General features: G+C 41.3%; 1 protein-coding gene across 2 annotated transcripts in view; it reads right to left on the reverse strand.

Moving 5' to 3' along the window:
* MARCH1 (membrane associated ring-CH-type finger 1) overlaps positions 1-18131 on the reverse strand; it is a 548671-nt gene that overhangs the window by 350456 nt on the left and 180084 nt on the right. For both annotated transcript variants that reach the window (XM_019521737.1, XM_019521739.1), the window contains exon 2: positions 16363-16441. The gene's annotated coding sequence lies outside the window, so the exon portion shown is untranslated. The remainder of the gene's footprint in view (positions 1-16362; positions 16442-18131) is intronic.

Genomic DNA, 18131 nt, shown 5'->3' on the forward strand with positions numbered 1-18131 from the left:
CATATCTTAACCCAACATAAGAAAGACCCCCCATCCATCCCCAACCCCAACATGACAGATAACCTGCAAGAGTCAACATATTACTCCCAAAAGGTTAAATTCTCTGGTGTACCTTGATATAGGTCAAGATTGCATGGCTTCCACAGGTGTCTATACCTTCTCATTGTTCATATTCATACCCCTCATACCTATGCAAGGCAACACTTACAAAACCAAATACAAGGAAAAACACAAGGACAGGAAACAAACACATGGTAGGGGAAAAAACTCAAGGAAAACCCTGCTGGTTCCATTATTGTTATGTGAAAAGGTAGAGAGAGGGATTTCCTATTCTGGACCCTATTCTGCATCTAGGGTTTAACTTTAGTTGAGGATGGAAGACAAATAATTCTCATAACTATATCCTTCTTCCCTTCCTCTGGTATCCATAAGCACACATGTTCTAAAAGGCCACAGTGTGAGTTTAAAATATTTAAACAAACAAGTGCTGGTTCTTCCATTGTAGTACCTTTGCAATGTTTAACATGTTTAAAGGATTAAACACCTACTTAGAATGAGTGTTTTCTATTTTAATAGTTGCTTTTAGTGAAGGGCTTGTACCAGCAAGGTGCTATTCATTTATACTTTTGCTGTGAAAACACTAACCATGCATTATGGTCATCTCTACTGACCTGCTTACATTATTAGTGGTAAATTTCCCATGCACAGGTTGCCCTCTGCTTTGTCCATTTTAAAGAAATTGTCTGCAGTGTTGGTTGGCTTTGTTCAATCTGCCATCTACTCTCTATCCTAATTAAAAATACCTGAGAACATAAATTAGCAAAGCACTTGAGGATAAATTCCATGGACACCAGCCCTCATCTTTCTTGTTTTGTCCCTTTATGGAAAGAATATGCTATTTCATATTGGGCTTGGGAGAGGAAATGAACAGTCCACATCTAACAGTCACCTGCTGCTCAGTTTGACATTTTAAAAATGTTTTCCTTGAGTTTTTTCCCCTACCACGAAAGGCAGTGGTTACAAATTTCTCATGCAGCAGGAACTCTTGTTGGCTGATCAGACTGACAGCTAGGATGAACTTTGCAGATTGCTGGTGCCACTTTAGCTTCATCCATTCACCAAGAAACTATTCTGTTATCATACTCTTCCTAATCATTTTATATATATCGATAGATCTCTACCACTAGCTTAAATATGCCACGTATCTCTTCCATGGTGGAGCTCCATTCTCCCCTCAAAGGGTTTGACAGCTTGAAAAATATAGAAGCCGTTGCTCATCAGCAGAAATCCTATCAGGACTAAATAACACACATGCACACACACACACACACACACACACACACACACACGCCAAAGACAATTATTTTAAAATAATATTTCAAAAGGCATGTAGGTTGATCTATTATAATGGGTTGAACTGTTCTGTTGCAATTTTTTCACCTGTAATATCTGAATGGTAGATCTCACAAATCAGAAACAGACACTCCAAAAATAATAAAAGTTATAAACTGTATTCTTGTGTTGATTCAAAAAATAAGGTAAAGGTATTATTTAATTTCTTCTCACATGGCAAAAAAAAAAAATACCTGTGTTGTACTGTCTTGGCTTGACCAGATATCACCCACCCAATAGCAGCTCTTCATACATCAATATTTGTTCACATCTAAAAGCTCAGTGCTTGTCTGTCCAACTCAGGAGGAATATTGTCATCTTGTACGGTAGTCATGTGTTTAAATAGCCAAGGACTTCTTGTAACTGCATCCTTGGGCTTCTTCTTGCCTTCCCTATATCATTTTCACACCACAACACTCCATCTGCAACTTCCCCCCGCCTTTAGGTACAGATCTGGTTTAAGACAACCCCCAGCTTCACTTTCTCTATCCCATGCTGCCTTGGCTGAATTTTTTTATACCAACTATTGCTAAACAGCTGGGGAAGTGAACCCTTATGGGCTACTGCAGTGTGTTCAGTTGTAATGCCTTCTGCTGACTCCCATGAACATACAGGGTAGGTTTTCAACTGGAGACCCTGTATAGATTAAGATCAAAACTAACTAATCCAGCAGAAAAGTCAAAAACACATAAAACAGGACTAACACTTTAACTAATATACTGAGACCAGGGAATATAATTAAAAATTCTTGCATTTCTACAAGAGCTTTAAGGATTCAAAAGACTAGTTTGCTTTTTTTGTGGGGATGGGGGATCTTCCCAAGACAAATATTTTACACAGTTCTAAATGGAAGGTTTCATTGTTTTGATAGAGATGAGGTTGGAATCAAGGTTTGACATCTTTTATTGGTAGTCTTTTAAAAACAAAATGTTGAAATAAACCTCAGGATGCACAATATTTTGCCCAATGGTTTCACATGGGATCATGTAAATGTATTTATAAAGTGCTTTTGCTTTTTTTCCTAATACCATAAGCAAATTCCTCATTATAAACCAGTCCACAGCTGTCTTGCAAGCAGAGGAAGGGGAAAAAAAGAATTATTGCAAAGGTCTTTCCTTACTTACTATACAGATTTTTATAAAGGATATAACGGAGAATATAAATTGATATATCTGAACTAATGACATTAAAAAATGCAACATCTATCCCTGGTGTTCTTGAGGATAATTTCCTTCATTGAGGCATAATTTCATGCTTTGTTAAAATGAGAGAGAACTATGACTTGCTGAAGGTGAAATAAGGGGACAGACTCTACTGAAGAAAGATAAACTTCTATGTTCTTTAAGGCTGTGATAACAGTTTGCCTCTATGAGTGGTAAGGGCAGAGACAGAGGAAATATCTCTTGCATGTTAAAAGCTGTGTTTATGCTTTAGAGAAAAAGCACTGAAATATCACATTTGCAGTGGACATCATCTATGTCTCCATTATCTCCAAGCATTTTAGTGAGCACTTCCATTCCACAGGATGTATGGACAGCTTGGGAATTTCAAAAACTTCTTAATCAGGAATGGAGCAGTAGAGGTAATCATGCTCTGTACACATGGCAAACCAAAGCTGACAGTGTCAGAAAAATAGACATCTTGTCCCATCATCTTAGCTCAAGAAAAGGGAAGTGGGTAGTTTTGTTTTTGTTTTGTTTTTTTAAGATGAATAGATCAAGAGAATGACTGCAGCTACCAAAAAGGGAAGAGAAAGGGTACAATAATGAAGGAATGAGCATTACAATAGCATTTACTGATAGTTTTGTGGGTGTTATATAGTTTCTAAGATTACTCGGTAAAATAAAAGAGGATTTCTTACTTTGTGTTTTCAATATTGTCTTGTCTTGCAGTGGGTTTTTTTGTTTTGCTTAAGGCTGGTAGATAATGGAAGCATTCTCTGTGCTCACTCTTCCCACACTTGTTGAATACCACAGGGAAATTGCTGAGAATGGCAGAGAAGGACAGTATGGAGTAACAGCCAGCAGAATGTATATTTAATTGTCTATATAAATGAGATGCTTAATAGAATAACAACAGGTCATTATTTTCTCTGGACTAGCCACTAGATGGGGATGAGACACATTTTCTCTGTGCTTCACCAGTATTTTCTGATAGAAGATACTATGGTAACAAAACTTTATTAGTTACATCTAGATATGGCAGGGGAGGGAAAAAGGGGGGGTAACCCAAGGAGCCAGAGCAAGGGCAGGAGTTGAGTGGCCACCAGGGGCATCACAGCCACACCAAGGGGTCTGTTCATATCAAAGGGTGAGTATTGAAGTGTACCCAAAGGGAGAACAAAAGGCACATCTTTGATACCAACCATTCCCAACCCATTTCACTAATCCAGAAAAATCTCCAGAATTTTAAAGTAGAAAATACAGTATTTGGCGACGTGTAATGGGTCCACACAGGAGCACGTGCACCCCTGAAATCAGCTGTGCACTCCCTGGAAGCTTCAGCCGCGAAACCAGAAGTGCTGCCAGAAATGCACTTGCAGTTTCACCACTGGCTTGGTGATCAGATGCTTGGGGACCCCCTGCCGTCAGCGATCTTGTGGCTCCCCAGACTGGGGAGGCACCAGTCGCCCACTATACAATGTGTTTATTTTCTCTAGATTCAGAACAGATGATCTATTTCACCTGAATTTTTCAGAAAAAAAGTCAGCTTGAGGCATATACCCAGCATGTTTCAACCCAAACTTATTCCAAATAAATTCATGATTTTATAACACGAAGCGCTAGGCAAGTTCTGTAAGGGCCTTGTTACACCTTGCTCTGTGAGCTGCACAAATGTTAATCGGTGTTAATGCTAGCTTGGAGTTTGGAGCAGTCAGATCTTTAGCCTAGAAACCTCTGACTGTCCCCTACCTGCATAGCTGTTACTTGCCATTAGAGCAGGGGTCAGTAATGTTTTTGGACAGAGTGCCAAAAACACCCACAGTCTTGACTTGTAAGATGTTGGCGTACCACAAGTAGATGGTGGGGGAGCCACAAGGGCCTGGCCCTTGTGGCAGTGTAGCCGTAGCCCCTTCTCTGCCATCCGCCCTGAGGTGTGTGTGCCAACCAAAATGCCTTTGCATGCCACCCTCTGGCACCTCTTTGCTGCCTACCCCTGCACTAGAGGCCTGGTGAGCAGGGGCAGGACTAAGAGCTCGAGCTCTAAGTTGCCACTAGAAGGCTGGTGAGCCAGGACAGGCTGTTCTATGGGGGTGAGAAATCCTGAAATACTGGAGGACTTCAATTTGGGTGGCACATCCATGGGGAGTGGTCACGCCTTAATGGAACAGAAGAGCTTGGTAGTACAGATCAGAGATAACCTGCTCTGGACTGGTTTAACTTTGAGCCGCATAATAAGCGCTTAAAATCACTTCAGGGTGTTAACGTGAGGAGAATCCAGGAGTTAAGAGCTCCAGAAGCTACCCAAAATTACCATGTAACAAGGCCCAGAATTACACTACCAACCCTGCACCACTGACAGTGCACTAATAATGACACATTGCTCTAATAATTCCTTCCTCTGAATACAACTCCTCAGTTATACAGCTGCAGTCTGTATGAACTGAATATTCTTGCATAACAATGCTTTACATTTTACAATATATCAGTATCAAAGGTATCAGAGGACCCTGAAAATGAACACCTAGATCTCTAGGAATCAGCACTTCGTCTCTGTGAATAAACTAATTGTATCAGTGGGAGATCAAAGTTCTCTCTCAACACATTTGACACATAACATAGTAAATAATAGTGCTTTGATGCTTGCTCCACACATCCTACTTATTGTATGTTAATAACATTAAGTGAAGTAGTTAAATTATAAAGCAAATAAGTAAAATATATGCAAAAGATAGGTAAATTAAGATGGCAGACACATAAGTGAGAGCTGACCAAGCCAATCGTGGGGAAAAAGACAGCAAAGCTCAATTGTCTTATTAATTCTTCCATTAACATAAATGGGCACAAATTCCCTCTGCAGGAAAAATATAATAAATTTTAAAATGAGCATAACCAATTACCAGCTTGAACTAAAATGCTTGATAACTTGGTGAAATGACTCAATTTGGGTAACAAAGACAATGGCAAGTAGTTCTATTAATACTGAATTATGCATTTGGGACACTCATCAAATACACCATAGCAAAATAACTCAGTGCTGAACTTTAGGAAACACATACAATACATCAACTCAGCATCTAAAATGAGCATGGCACTCTGACAAACACCCCAAAAGAAGAAACAAACACCATCACCCATCTTTCTTTTAAATTAAAATCATCAGAATGATTTTTCAAGCACATTTTTGGAAATGTATACCTTGCTGTCTAATTCTACTACTGTAACCAATAACAGAATTTTGTCACCTTTTATAGGCCTCCCTTTTGATATCAAGAACAGCCCTGAATCAGAAATGTGCACTGACCTACAAAATAACCCAGATGGCACTGTCTCTCAGAAACACATAGCCAAGTCATAATGCTTCTCTTTTTCCTCAACATTGAAAAATTAACTGCCATTCTAGGATAGTAGGATATATCCTTTAATATAAAGAGGAATATGGAAGAGCTTAGAAAATTCCAATAATAAAATGTTATCACCCTGTACTGGCTCAACTATTTTGAACCTTGAGGAAACGCTCTATCCCACCTGTCACTCACAGGGTGGGAGTGAACAACTTATACCTAATGGGTAATACCTATTTACATATGACCCTACAGCCAAAATGTGGGTGTTTCATAGGAGGCTGTAAAGGAGTAGAAGGTTTGTTGCTCTCATTTTGCAGGCACAAAGCCCTACTCCAAATCACTCCCCAAATGAACATGTGTTATTTCATTTTTGTGCTGGACATATCTGTGGAATCCCACTGATCTCAGTCTAACCCCTCACTCCTCCACATCAGGTGGGCCACCCTGGCCCGTACATGCCCTCAGGGGACCCATTGCATTATGGGCTATTCACGGCCTCCAACCTTCCCTACAGTGACACCTGTGACTCACAGATGTTACCAATCTTTCATGTCAGCTCCAAATCTCTCTGATGATTCAGGCATTTATGCCCTTATTAGTCTCTGTCTCTCTTGGGCTATGAGCTCCTGGCCCCAGTCTGTGCCCTTCTTGGGCTGTGGGCTCACTGGCCCTAGCTCTTGCCCCTCCAGGGCCATGGGTCTTGCCCCTCCAGGGCCGCAGGTGCTCAACCCTAATTCTGACTCTCTCAGGCACTTGGCCCTGTCTCTATCTTACTATTGCATTCTCCAGCTAGGCGTCTTGCCTGGATCCTTGCCCTTCGAGGCTATGCTGCAGCTTGCACCATCCTGGCATTGCTCCCTGATACACTGGGAACTCCTACCTTCCTCTCTTACTCCCATCTGGTCCAGTCTCTGCCCCTCTTGGGCTACTGGCTCTAAGCCCCAGGGTCTCCTTTCTTGGGCACCTTGCCCACTTGGGCTGTGAACCCCTGGTCCTGGCTCTCATCTTGCCCTGGGCCCTGTCTCCACCCTGTTCTGTGTCCTGGCTACACCCTGCCCTGGTCTCTCCACCCTGCTCAGGCCTGCTGACCCTGTCTCACTTCAGCCTAGGTTAGGCTTCAGCCTTGCTGTCGACCACCAGCCTGTTTAACCCAAGCTCTCAGCCACCAGGCTTGAGGCCCCATTCCCTGCAAAGCTCACACTGAACATGCACCCCTCAGGCACTACTAGAACCTCCTCTCACACCTAATAATGTCAACCCAAACATGACATAAGCTCAACGAGTGACAACTTAAACTAAGCCCACTAGCTGGCTACTAAAAACCTCCATTCATACAGTGTCTCTGTTCCCAATCAGCCCTCAACTCATCACTTGTTGTTCTCAGGCTTGGCAGGGTCTCAGTAAGTCATACTGCCACAGCCATCTCACAGCAGGGATCTTTCCCCTTTGGCCTCCAGGGCCAGACTACCTGCCCAGGGTAGCTTACTGCTGCAGTAGTATCTTGTCCCCCATGCAGGGCTGTAGCACTATGGCAGAACAGCTAGCTCTGCCGTAGGGACTCATAGCAGGTAAATCCCTGGGGACCTGCTCTCTGGCAGCTCGTACGGAGCAGCCTTCCCTTCCTGAGGTTCTCCCAGCTGCAATTTTTCCCTTAAAGTAACAGGAGCCCTAGGCTCCCTGTTACAGATGGGTTTAAGAAACCTCTTTGTTTCCCCTCATCCTATCCTCTGTCGATGGCTGGTTTATTGTGTAAAAGAAAGAAGTCATCTCTACACACAGTACTGCCAATAGCCTCCAGTGACCATTAGATCAAGTCACTCAGTGAAGGGAAACCCTGGTCAAAGCCCTTCAATCTCAACCTAAGTGCCAAAAAGAATGTGATCCATGAGATCTTTGTCACATGTTTCCTTGACCAACACAAATCATGAGAGGACCGTATTCCTTTGCCAAATTTCTAGCTGCTCTCTGCTTTCAGAATGGCAAACAATGTCCTGAGATACAACAGGAATTTTTTTGCAAAGGAACTTGCAGCAGTAGGATCAAAGACCTGATTAGTACTCTATAGAGAATTACAGTGTGAACAACATAGGCAATCTTTTTTGTAGAACACTGAAGATGCCAGGGAAGACAGTGCTACAGAACTTGACTTCACTTCCCTTAGAATTTCCAAACCATATTAGCAAGACATTCAGGGATCATATTACTCATAAAAAGGAAGTTAGGGAAACAAAATACATGCTTCTATTGCATGGCAGCATTCAAAGTTCTGCCAGATAGCATAAAGCTACACTGTTTGTTAAAATATTGTCAAAAGTGTTAACTACACATGGGCTAGAAAAGAAAAAGGAGGGGAGTTGTAAAACGGAAATGTTACCACAAGAAGTCTTGCTTAAACAGTGACCAAAATGCAGAGAAAATGTCCAAAGACATTATGCATCCTGATATTCTAAAGTTAATAAAAAACGTTCATAAAATATATCAGATGCAGAAAGGTAGTGAGAGAATCAGAGGGACCAAGGTGTAAAGGGTGAATTCAGGGATGTGAGGGCCATAGCAGAGAAGCTAAATTAATTCTTTGCATTGTTTTTTTTGTTGTTGTTGCAGAAGATATTAGGGGAATTCCCACACCAGATCAGTTCTTCCTAGCAGATAGGCCTGAAGAGCTGGAACATACTGAAGTGACAGTAGAAGAGAATTTCAAACAAATCAATAAATTAAAAACACTACTCAGGTCCCAAGACCAGATGGCATTCAACAAAAGAGTTCTGAAGGAACTCAGATGCGAAACTGAAGAACTGTTGGCAATACCATGCAACCTATTGTTAGGAATGTCCTTCTGTGCCGGAGGATTGGTGAGTTGCCAACATGACAGCCACCTTCAAAAAGGGCTCCAGAGGTAAATCTGGGGAACTACAGACCAGTGAGTATCACTTCCATTTCTGGTAAGTTGGTAGAATTTTGAACAAAGAATAAAATCAGGAGTCATATGGACAAATATGAACTGCTAGGGAAGAGGCAGCATGGTTTTTGTAAATGGAAATCCTGCTTCAATCTGCTAGAATTCTTTAAGGGTGTTACTATACACATGAACAAGAGAGATCCTGTTGAAATAACACATTAAGATTTTCATAAATCTTTTGACAAGGCTCCTCAACAAAGGCTTTAAAAAAACTAAGTTGCTCTGGGATTGAAGGAAAGGGTTTCTCACTGACTGAGATCTAGCTGGCTAAAAGATACAAAGTAAACAGTAGGGCTAAATTGTCACTTTTCAGGATGGAGGAAAGTCAACAGAGGGGTCCTGCAGGTTTCTGTGCTGGGTCCAGTTTTATTAAACGTTTTCATTAGTGACCTGGAAAAGGAGGTACACAGTGAAAATCCTTAAGTTTGCAGATGATACTAAATTATTCTGGGTAGTCAGTCCCAAGTTGATGGAAAGGAGGTGCGGAAAGATCTCACAAAGCTAAGGTGCAAATAGTGGCAAATGAACTTTAGTGCTGACAAGTGCACAGTAATTCACATTATAAGAAAGGGCCTCACATACTTCTGAAGAAGCCAAAGGAAAAAGAAAAGTGTCAGCATGCGGCTACTAGAAGAAGTAAGGTCCCCAGAACTGAAGAGACTGAAGTCAGCAATGACCTTTTTTAAACACTCTGTGGTTGAACACCTGAGGGAAAGGAAGAGGAAAAGACAATCGGCAGGCAAGCACCAGAGGATTCGGCAGTCTAGAGAGCAGGAAGTATAAGTCCCCATGGATGGGAGCTCTAGTGATGTTATCATCAATCCTCCCTATGAAAAGCAAGGACCATACAGAGACCATCATATCTTGCAAGTAAATGTTAGCTGAGATGGTGGTGTTAACCCAAAGGCTTTCAGTTCATTGACAATGCACAGATGTTCTTTGGAGGAGGACTGCTTTCAAGAGATGGAATCTATCTGACCAGAAAAAAAAAGAGCATCTTTGGGTGTTATCCAGTGCACTTAGTAAGGAAGGCTTTAAACTAAGTTCCATGGGGAGTGGTGAACAAAATCTTGCAGTCACCAAGCCAACAATCCAGAGGTGAAAGGACTGGAGGAAGATGTTCAACTCTGGGGTAGGACCAGAGAGCCACAGTACAGCAACAAGTGATGCAAAAGGGAAGCAAATAGGTTGAAATGCAAACTACATCCAATGTATTTATATAAATGTGAGAAATATGGGGAATAAACAAGATGAGCTGGAAGTCATAGTCTGAGAAAGACGTTATGCTATAATCTGATTGGTGTCACAGACATGGTGGGACAGCTCTGATGACTGGAATGTCAAAATTGAGAGCTACACCATTTCAGGATAGGGTTGGGAGAAAAGGTGGTGGTGTCGCTTAGCATGCCAAACACACATACACTTGTTCCCTGTTTCAGATGGAAGAAGATTGCAGAGCAGAATGCATTTGGGTGAAGATAAAAGGTTACAGATACCATAATAATGGTAGACTTTTATTATAGGCTACCAAGTCAGGAAGATGTGGATGAAGCACTCTTCAAGGAGGTGAAAAAAATAAATAAAAGTTATAAGATGGTACTGATGGCAGACTTCAATTTTTCAGACATCTGCTGGAAAAGCAATACAGCCAAACATAAAATGTCAAGCCAGTTCCTAACTTGTATGGTGGACAACTTCCTGTTCCAGAGGATACAACCAGGGGATCCTGGATCTTTGTCCTGACCAATAGGGAAGAACTGGTGGAGGATACAAAGGTGATGGGAAATTTGGGAGGAAGCGATCATGAGAGGATACAGTACCAGATCTTGAGACAAGAAAAGCATGAGGTCAGCGGAACTAAAACACTAAATTTCAAAAAAGGTGAATTTCAACCAACTGAAGGTGTTAGGAAGCGTGGTGCCATGGGAAGGTAGACTGAAGGACATATGTACCCAGAAGGGTTGTGAGCTTCTAAAGAAGCCCAGCAAGAAGCTACTCCAGCATAATAGAACTACAAGACAAATGGTAAGAGACCAAAGTGGCTGCACAAGGAGCTCTAAGATGCTTCAAATGCAAAAGGCAAGCATACAGGCAACAGAAAAATAGGCAGGTCATCAAGGAAGCATACCAGATAATAGCAAGAACCTGCAGAAACAAAATCAGGAAGGCAAAGATAAAGAATAAGCTGTATTTGGAGAGGGAGATTACAGACAACAAGGCGGCTAGGGACAGACATTATATGTAAACTAGTTTAAGTGATGAGAAACTGGTTTAAACCTGTAACAGAACAGATGCTCAGTGCACATAAACCAGTTTGAAAATGGCTGAAACCAGTTTGAGATAAACCTGGGTGAATGTAGTATCAGACTTAACTAATTTGGGTCAAACCAGTTTATGCAATGTCTGTCCCAGACCCCTTCCTGGTTTAACTTAACCAGAGTCCCCCAGCATCCCAGATGCTTTGCAACCCTGGGCAGGGCTCTCTGCTGGAGCTCCAGCAGAGACTGCAAACACAGCAGCATCTGTCTGGCTTCTCCTTGCTCCATCCCCCCTCACCACTCCGTGCTCAAGCAGGGATTCTCCTCTCCCACAGCACAGACCACAGCCAGCATGCAGTATAGTAGCTAATGCTGAGAGGTGTCTGTGTAAGGTAAACAGGACAAAGGCAGACAGGACAATCTCCATTTAGGGCTTGTTGAAGCTAATCAATAGGTAGCTGGTAATGTCCCTACGTTTCTTTCTTGGAAAAATCTGTCTAAGAAGAGCTTGAACTCATGAGAGAGGCTTTTGATTTTTTGATGGGATGATAAATACTATCAACTCCCTGTTTAACTAAATGCTTTGTTAACTCCCCGCTGGCCAGAAGCAGTGAGGGGAGGAGAAACCCTTCCCGAACCAGTGTCCTGCCAAACCCTGGCCATGCCCCCGCTTCAGCTCAGCACTACAGAAGGGATGGGAAGGCTGGTCTAGCACTCCCTGGCTTCTAGCCTGAGCTACCACAGGCATGTGCCTGTATTTCTTCAGTCCAAAGGGGATGTCTATGTGGTTAAAAACTGGTTCAGGCCAGCCAGTTTAGACTAACTTGCAAAGATTGAATAAATTCAGGCACAGGCTTTTTGAATGTCTGTCCCTAGCCAAAAAGTTTAGATAAGAATGTTGGGCAGAAAAGAAAGACCAAGGAAGCTGTGGCTCCAGTGTTAAGCAGCCAGGGTGAATCCTTACCAGAAGATGCAAAGAGAGCAAAGCTACTCAACATCTACTTTGCTTCAGTCTTCACAAACCATTAAGCTGCAGACACACAGTTTACAAGCATTATCTGGATAAGGAAATGGATAAGCTGATGGATAAAATAACAAAATATGCAGTCAGAGAGCTTTTGATGGGTCTGAACAAAACAAAAGTCAGCACGGCACACTTTTCTAGTTTTCCTATTACAGGGTGCAGATTCAATAGTATATGACATGTTTTAGAGAAACTATGATAGTCTACTTTGCAGGGCAGCCTCAAGCTCCTCGGATTTTAAATTCCCAGGCTCCAGGTAGTGCACCAAGAAGGCTGTCCAGCAGCACAAATAGAGGTTCCCTGACATCTCAGTGTGTGAAGGACTCCCACACACTCAAGGAGCCTATCTACTAGGTTTTCCAGGGTCCTAAGCAGCCTGCCCAGGAATATCAGAGTTAGATTTCCTTAAGTTCCCAGGCTTCTGTGATTCCTTCTCATCACATCTGTACCTTTGTGATTCTGGAATTCTGCAGGTGTTTAGGCTCCTAGATACAGGGCATTTTCCGTATTTAAAATTACTCTTGGTTTAGCAAAAAGTTATTTTTTTAAATGTTCTTTTCGTGCAAAATTTTGCATATCCAACTATTTTATTCAAAATCAAAGTAAAGCAAAAAAAGAAAAGAATTTATGACTTCTCAATGGCTCTAAAGATTGTGTGATAAAAATGTGGGTTTTTACCGCAAAAATAGTCCCAAAACACGTACATGTATTTAATTTCTCCACAGACTTACTCAGCTCATCTTTCATATCTGTGCTTGAGAAGTATACCTGTTATGTAGTTGTGACATAGTAGCGACTGAAATTCCAAACACATTAAGCTAGATTTTAAATCAACACATGGGAAGAGACAACTGTGAAATGCTCCCTGCTAAACACATGAGGAAGGGTGGTAAAAAGGAAGTACTATCTTCCACTTTACTTACAGTCAAACCCTGGACTACACTAGGCCTTGCTCTTCCCACTCTGGCTAGTCATAATGTAATGTAAAGGAAACCTTATTCCTCATTCTCACTCATACACCATAAAAAGGACTGTGGCCTGTGACACTACCCAATAGTTCAGCTGAAATTCTCCCTTCATACTACTCAACAGTTAAAGAACTAGTAATACTGCTTCATGCTTGGGTCATCTAAAACTACAGTAGGCAAAAACACTTGGAGAAAAACCTGCACTGCTTGAGGGATAAGATCTTGTCCATTTTTAAGTCCCGTCAATCGATGGCTTACAAACATATGGTCTACAATTTTTTTTAATTACTTTCCCTTCTTTAAGATTGTATTGCACATTTTATGCCACCATTTCCTATTACAATCAAGCACCAATATATTTATAAAATTATATGAGGTACAGACTTAACTGACAGGTATTTGGGAAATGGAATCCTTTGTTGCTATATGCAACTCTGAAATATTTTATGTTTTCAGGGAATTTTCCTTTTATTTCATAGGGGAAAATGTGCCACACGTTTTCTGTTCTTTTGCTCTCAAACATGATCCTACTATTAAAACTGACACTAAATGAGACAGATTGCCAGTACTTCCAGATATTAGAACTGCTTGGCCTGCCTATTTGTTGTCTGCCATTTAAGTATTGTGAAGCTGTCCATGTAAAATACAGATCCTGGTTTCTTTGCATCATGCCATAGATTTTTATAACAGTGTCACTTAATTTATCCTTGTCAACTCTGTATTTTTATTCTAATCAATAAATACGTAATCATTTTTCCTCAGTTTGCTGCTGTCAGTGAAGAAGTACAACTATACTAAAAGAGAACGTGAGAGAATTGGAATAAGCAAGCTGATGCCAATCTCAAAACCTAAATTCTGTTTTCTTTTTCCTACTAGCATGATGTTGGAGCTGTACCCACTACCCCATTTGTACTACATAATTAAACTTCCCTGCAAAAGAACCCTCAGAAATTTAAATAATGAGCAGCTTTCCCTTGCCCCAAACACCTCGTGTATCAGTGTCCCTGCACTTCAAAATGGCAGCAGGGAAGCTTTATCTAAAGCTTGTCAAATGAGCTTTAGTTAAAGTGCCCCCACCACCATTTTGAAGCGCAAGGACGCTGAAACATCAGACATGGAGACTGGCTGGAGCATGGTAATTACCACGCTCCAGCAGGCTCAATTAATCAAGTCAGCTCCAATTCACTGTAATTAAAGCACCTGGAGCATAATTACAATGCGTCAAAGCAGACTCAATTAATCAAGCTTTAACTGGCCCCTGCCACTATTTTAAAGTGTGGGGACACCGATACATGAGATGTTCCTGGCGCTTTAATTAAAGTGGCTCTTGGAGTTGCTTTAATTAAAATGCCCTCCCCCACAACCCCCAGAGCATTTTGAAAAACACCCATATATATTAATTATGAAGGCTGGTCTGTTTCCCAAGTCAAGGTTTTGTAGAGGTTCATAAAAATTTGTTCGTACTTTTTAAAAACATTTTCTTGAAAAGCATTTAATGGTTTCATCTAAGCAGTGTGGAACTACCTCCAGGAACACCTTTTTTCATTATATTGTTTGCACACTATTGATGAGATTTCCAGGAGGTTGAAGAGGCAAGTAGTACAGCCAGGTTCAAAGAGGGATTAGACAGATTCATGAATGATGGCTCTAGTTGTCATTATTAAGCAACAGAGTCAGAAATGTTTCCTCTGGCATCTCTAAACCAGTGATGGTGGATGCCAAGGAGGGTAATGGATAGGGGATGGATCACTCTTGATGTACTCAGTAAAGTGCCCTCCTTTTGATGCCTCCACTTCTGCCACTATTGAAGACAGGTATGCTGGGTTGGATAAGCCATTGGGTAGGTATTGCATTTCTCATGTGCCAGTGAGTTGTCCCATGGTGCATACACTAGGTCTTGAATAAATCTTAGCACTTTCTGGAGGCACTCTCCCCTTTGGCTGTGCCAACATCTTAGTTAAAAATCTGGAGTGTAATTACAGTGCCTTGGAGCAGACTCAATTAATTAAGTCTGCTGGAGCATAGTAATTACTGCACTCCAGCCAGCCTACACACCTTGTGTATCAATGTGTAATTATGGTGCATCAGACCAGCTTCCCGGCTCGTGTACAGGCACCCTGTAGTTCTATTTGAGAGACAGACCAGCCTTCAAAGTTTAGTTTACAAAGTTATTTTTCTAAAATAAACTATCCACAGTTTATCAGATGCATACAGGAATGTCCTCCAATTGTGAAATAATGTTTATTGTTTTATTGTCATGAAAGCCACCCTGTGTTCAGACCTTTTAAAAGTATTATTTAAGAAATAAGTCTAGTTAGCAAGTCAGTGGCCTAAAACTGACAGCTCCTTTTCTCCAAAGTATGATTTTAACAATGCTTGATCATACAAGTCCTGGCTGATTAACGGTATTAATGTCAGGCCATAAAACTGAAATCTCCATATCCAATGTTTTATGGTGAAATTTTAGACTGGGTTAAAATAATCTGGGTTCTGTTCTCAGCTCTGCCACTTCCTGTGTGACCATGGACAAATCAGTTACTCCCTCTGCACCTGTCTTCCCTCACAATAAAGTGGAACTAGCTAATCTTTCTCTCAAAGCCATTCTTGTCTTTCAGATGCTTAGCTATTTCAGAGACTACAGCAATAACTAACTATATAAAACAGACCTTGATGGAAAATTCAGGTCCAAACCATTTTGATTCAGTGCTTGTTTTGTGTTTTATCTGAAAAGAACTGGTGTCACTCCAGTTGAAACCAAGTTAACTCAAACAGTTTTACTGCAATAGGACATTATTTGGCTATCACAGGAGAGATGGCCAAGACAGAACAGGACGGAGGGAGTCTATGTAGACTGTCTCAGCTATAAAATACTTCCGTTTAGGGGCACAAAACATGCTGTCTCACAGGTAGTCTCTTTCATAAGCTCCAAACTCACTTTTAGATAGAATATTCACTAGATAATGAACTAGTTACTATAGTTTAACATATATTTAAAGGAAAACAAAAGTATGTCATTATGTAACATACAAAGTACTGGTGGATAAAACTTACTTTTTATTTGGTGTAGAGCCTTAACAGAGCAGAATAAAATAACTGTTTACTCTCCACTATAACTCAGGAATTTGAGAATAAGTAGCAACAGAAAATAATGTAGCAAAGTTTCCCCTACATACATAAACCTTCCAGAAGTTCTTAAGTACCCTCTATCTTTGATAATATATTATGCCATTAATTTATGACAGAAAGGAACTTACAAGTAAAGGAATCTCTTGGCAAATAATTACTTTGACAGAGATCTGTGTGTCTCTTCAAGGTTCTTCCCAGGTACATTTCCTGAAAAAAACAGAAATAGAGTAATGATTAAACAATTACGCAAAAGAGTCTGCACACAGGAAGCTCATATCAAGTATTTGTACATTGCCCTAGACAGCATGTTTTAGATGTTAAATCCTATCTTTTAAGTATTACTTCATGCTGGAGATGATGCCAACTTTCAACTGGGGGAATATATTTACATATGGCCTGAATATTTTCCAGCCTGAAAGGGTGTCTAGATTCTCTTCCCCTCTCGTCCTCTTGGTGCAGTCAGGAAAATAATCCAAAATAAACTCTTGAAATCATGCGGGCAAGGGAATTTAACTGTAACTGATACTGAGAAATGGAAAACTGTGACTACTTGCCTTCCTTCACTACACATAATTGAAGTCTAAGAATAAGCAAGGTAAATGCAATAAAAAGGCAGGTATCAATAATAAGAGCTATGTTGTAGGGTTATTGTAGCCATGTCAGTGCAGGGAATAACTTAGAAGCAATTATCATTTGGCAATATCTTTTATTGGACTAACTACATAGTAGAAAGAGACATTAGACAAGTTTTCAAACACAGAATGCCCTCTCAGGTCTAGGAAAAAAGCACATACAGTCTAAGCTAAATATCATATGACTATTTTCATTTAAGCAAAGGTAGTTGTTTTACCTGGTATTCAGCTTGGGCTGTGTACTGATGTTCAAATGACTCAGGAGAATTCTCTTGGGTTTGTTTTCCCAGTAGAAAAATGTACCCAGAGAGCTCTATACAGATGTTAGATGAGCTGAGCCACTGAGGAACAGAGACCCTGCAGTGCTGACACTACCAAGCCGGGGGGCCCTATGCACACCTCTGTATGCTCTGTAGGCTCCCCTGTCTGGAAATGGATGACAAAGTGCATAGGACAGCCCTGATTAGCTGACCCAGACTACTAAAGGTCATGTGCAGCCCGAGAGCACAGTGTGGGGATGGTGAAGGGGCTGGGCTTTCCAGCCTTGAAGCAGTCTGGGGACATTTTCTGCTTCTGTTTGGCAGGAGCAGTCGAGTCCAGCCCCAGAGACACACCATCTCCCTTGACACATGGTGGGGAAGTAAGAGCAAGTTACACTGGGATGCCAGAGGACTATGCTGTGGCTTCTCTCCAGAAGCCCACTGGATCAAGGAATGGGAATCATGGGAAGTCACAAACCCCACTCATCGACCTGCTGGCTATCACATCAATAGTGAATAATCACAGTGATAGTGGGTCCCTGCTAAACAGACTTAGGACAGGCCAAGGCCCCTGTGCAGCCAACCTTTGCTGCTGGGGCCTCATGCTAATCCTTTGTGCACTTGTAGACATACAAACAGTGCAGCACATCACCAACGAGTGTCCCCTCTACAAATTAAGAGGGTAGATTAATAACTATGAACTCAGTTAACGATGAAGCCATTGCTTGGCTTGGCATATTTGCATTCACTAAAGAAATAAATCTCAGAAGGGTAAATCTACAGACATTTGGGGCTGCTCCAACACCCTGTAATTACAACACATCAGAGCAGACTCGATTACCCATGTAACAGTATCTGTGCTGAAAATTTGTGGTGGGAACACTTTAACTAAAACTCATTCAATGAGCTTTAGTTACAGCACCCCTGCTGCCTTTTTGAAACATGGGGATGCTGAATATATGAGATGTGGAGGCTGCTGGAGCACACTAATTAGCGTGGTCTGGG

Source organism: Gavialis gangeticus, unplaced genomic scaffold, assembly GCF_001723915.1.
Source record: "Gavialis gangeticus isolate Ggan-Ray unplaced genomic scaffold, GavGan_comp1, whole genome shotgun sequence".
Taxonomy (NCBI): domain Eukaryota; kingdom Metazoa; phylum Chordata; order Crocodylia; family Gavialidae; genus Gavialis; species Gavialis gangeticus.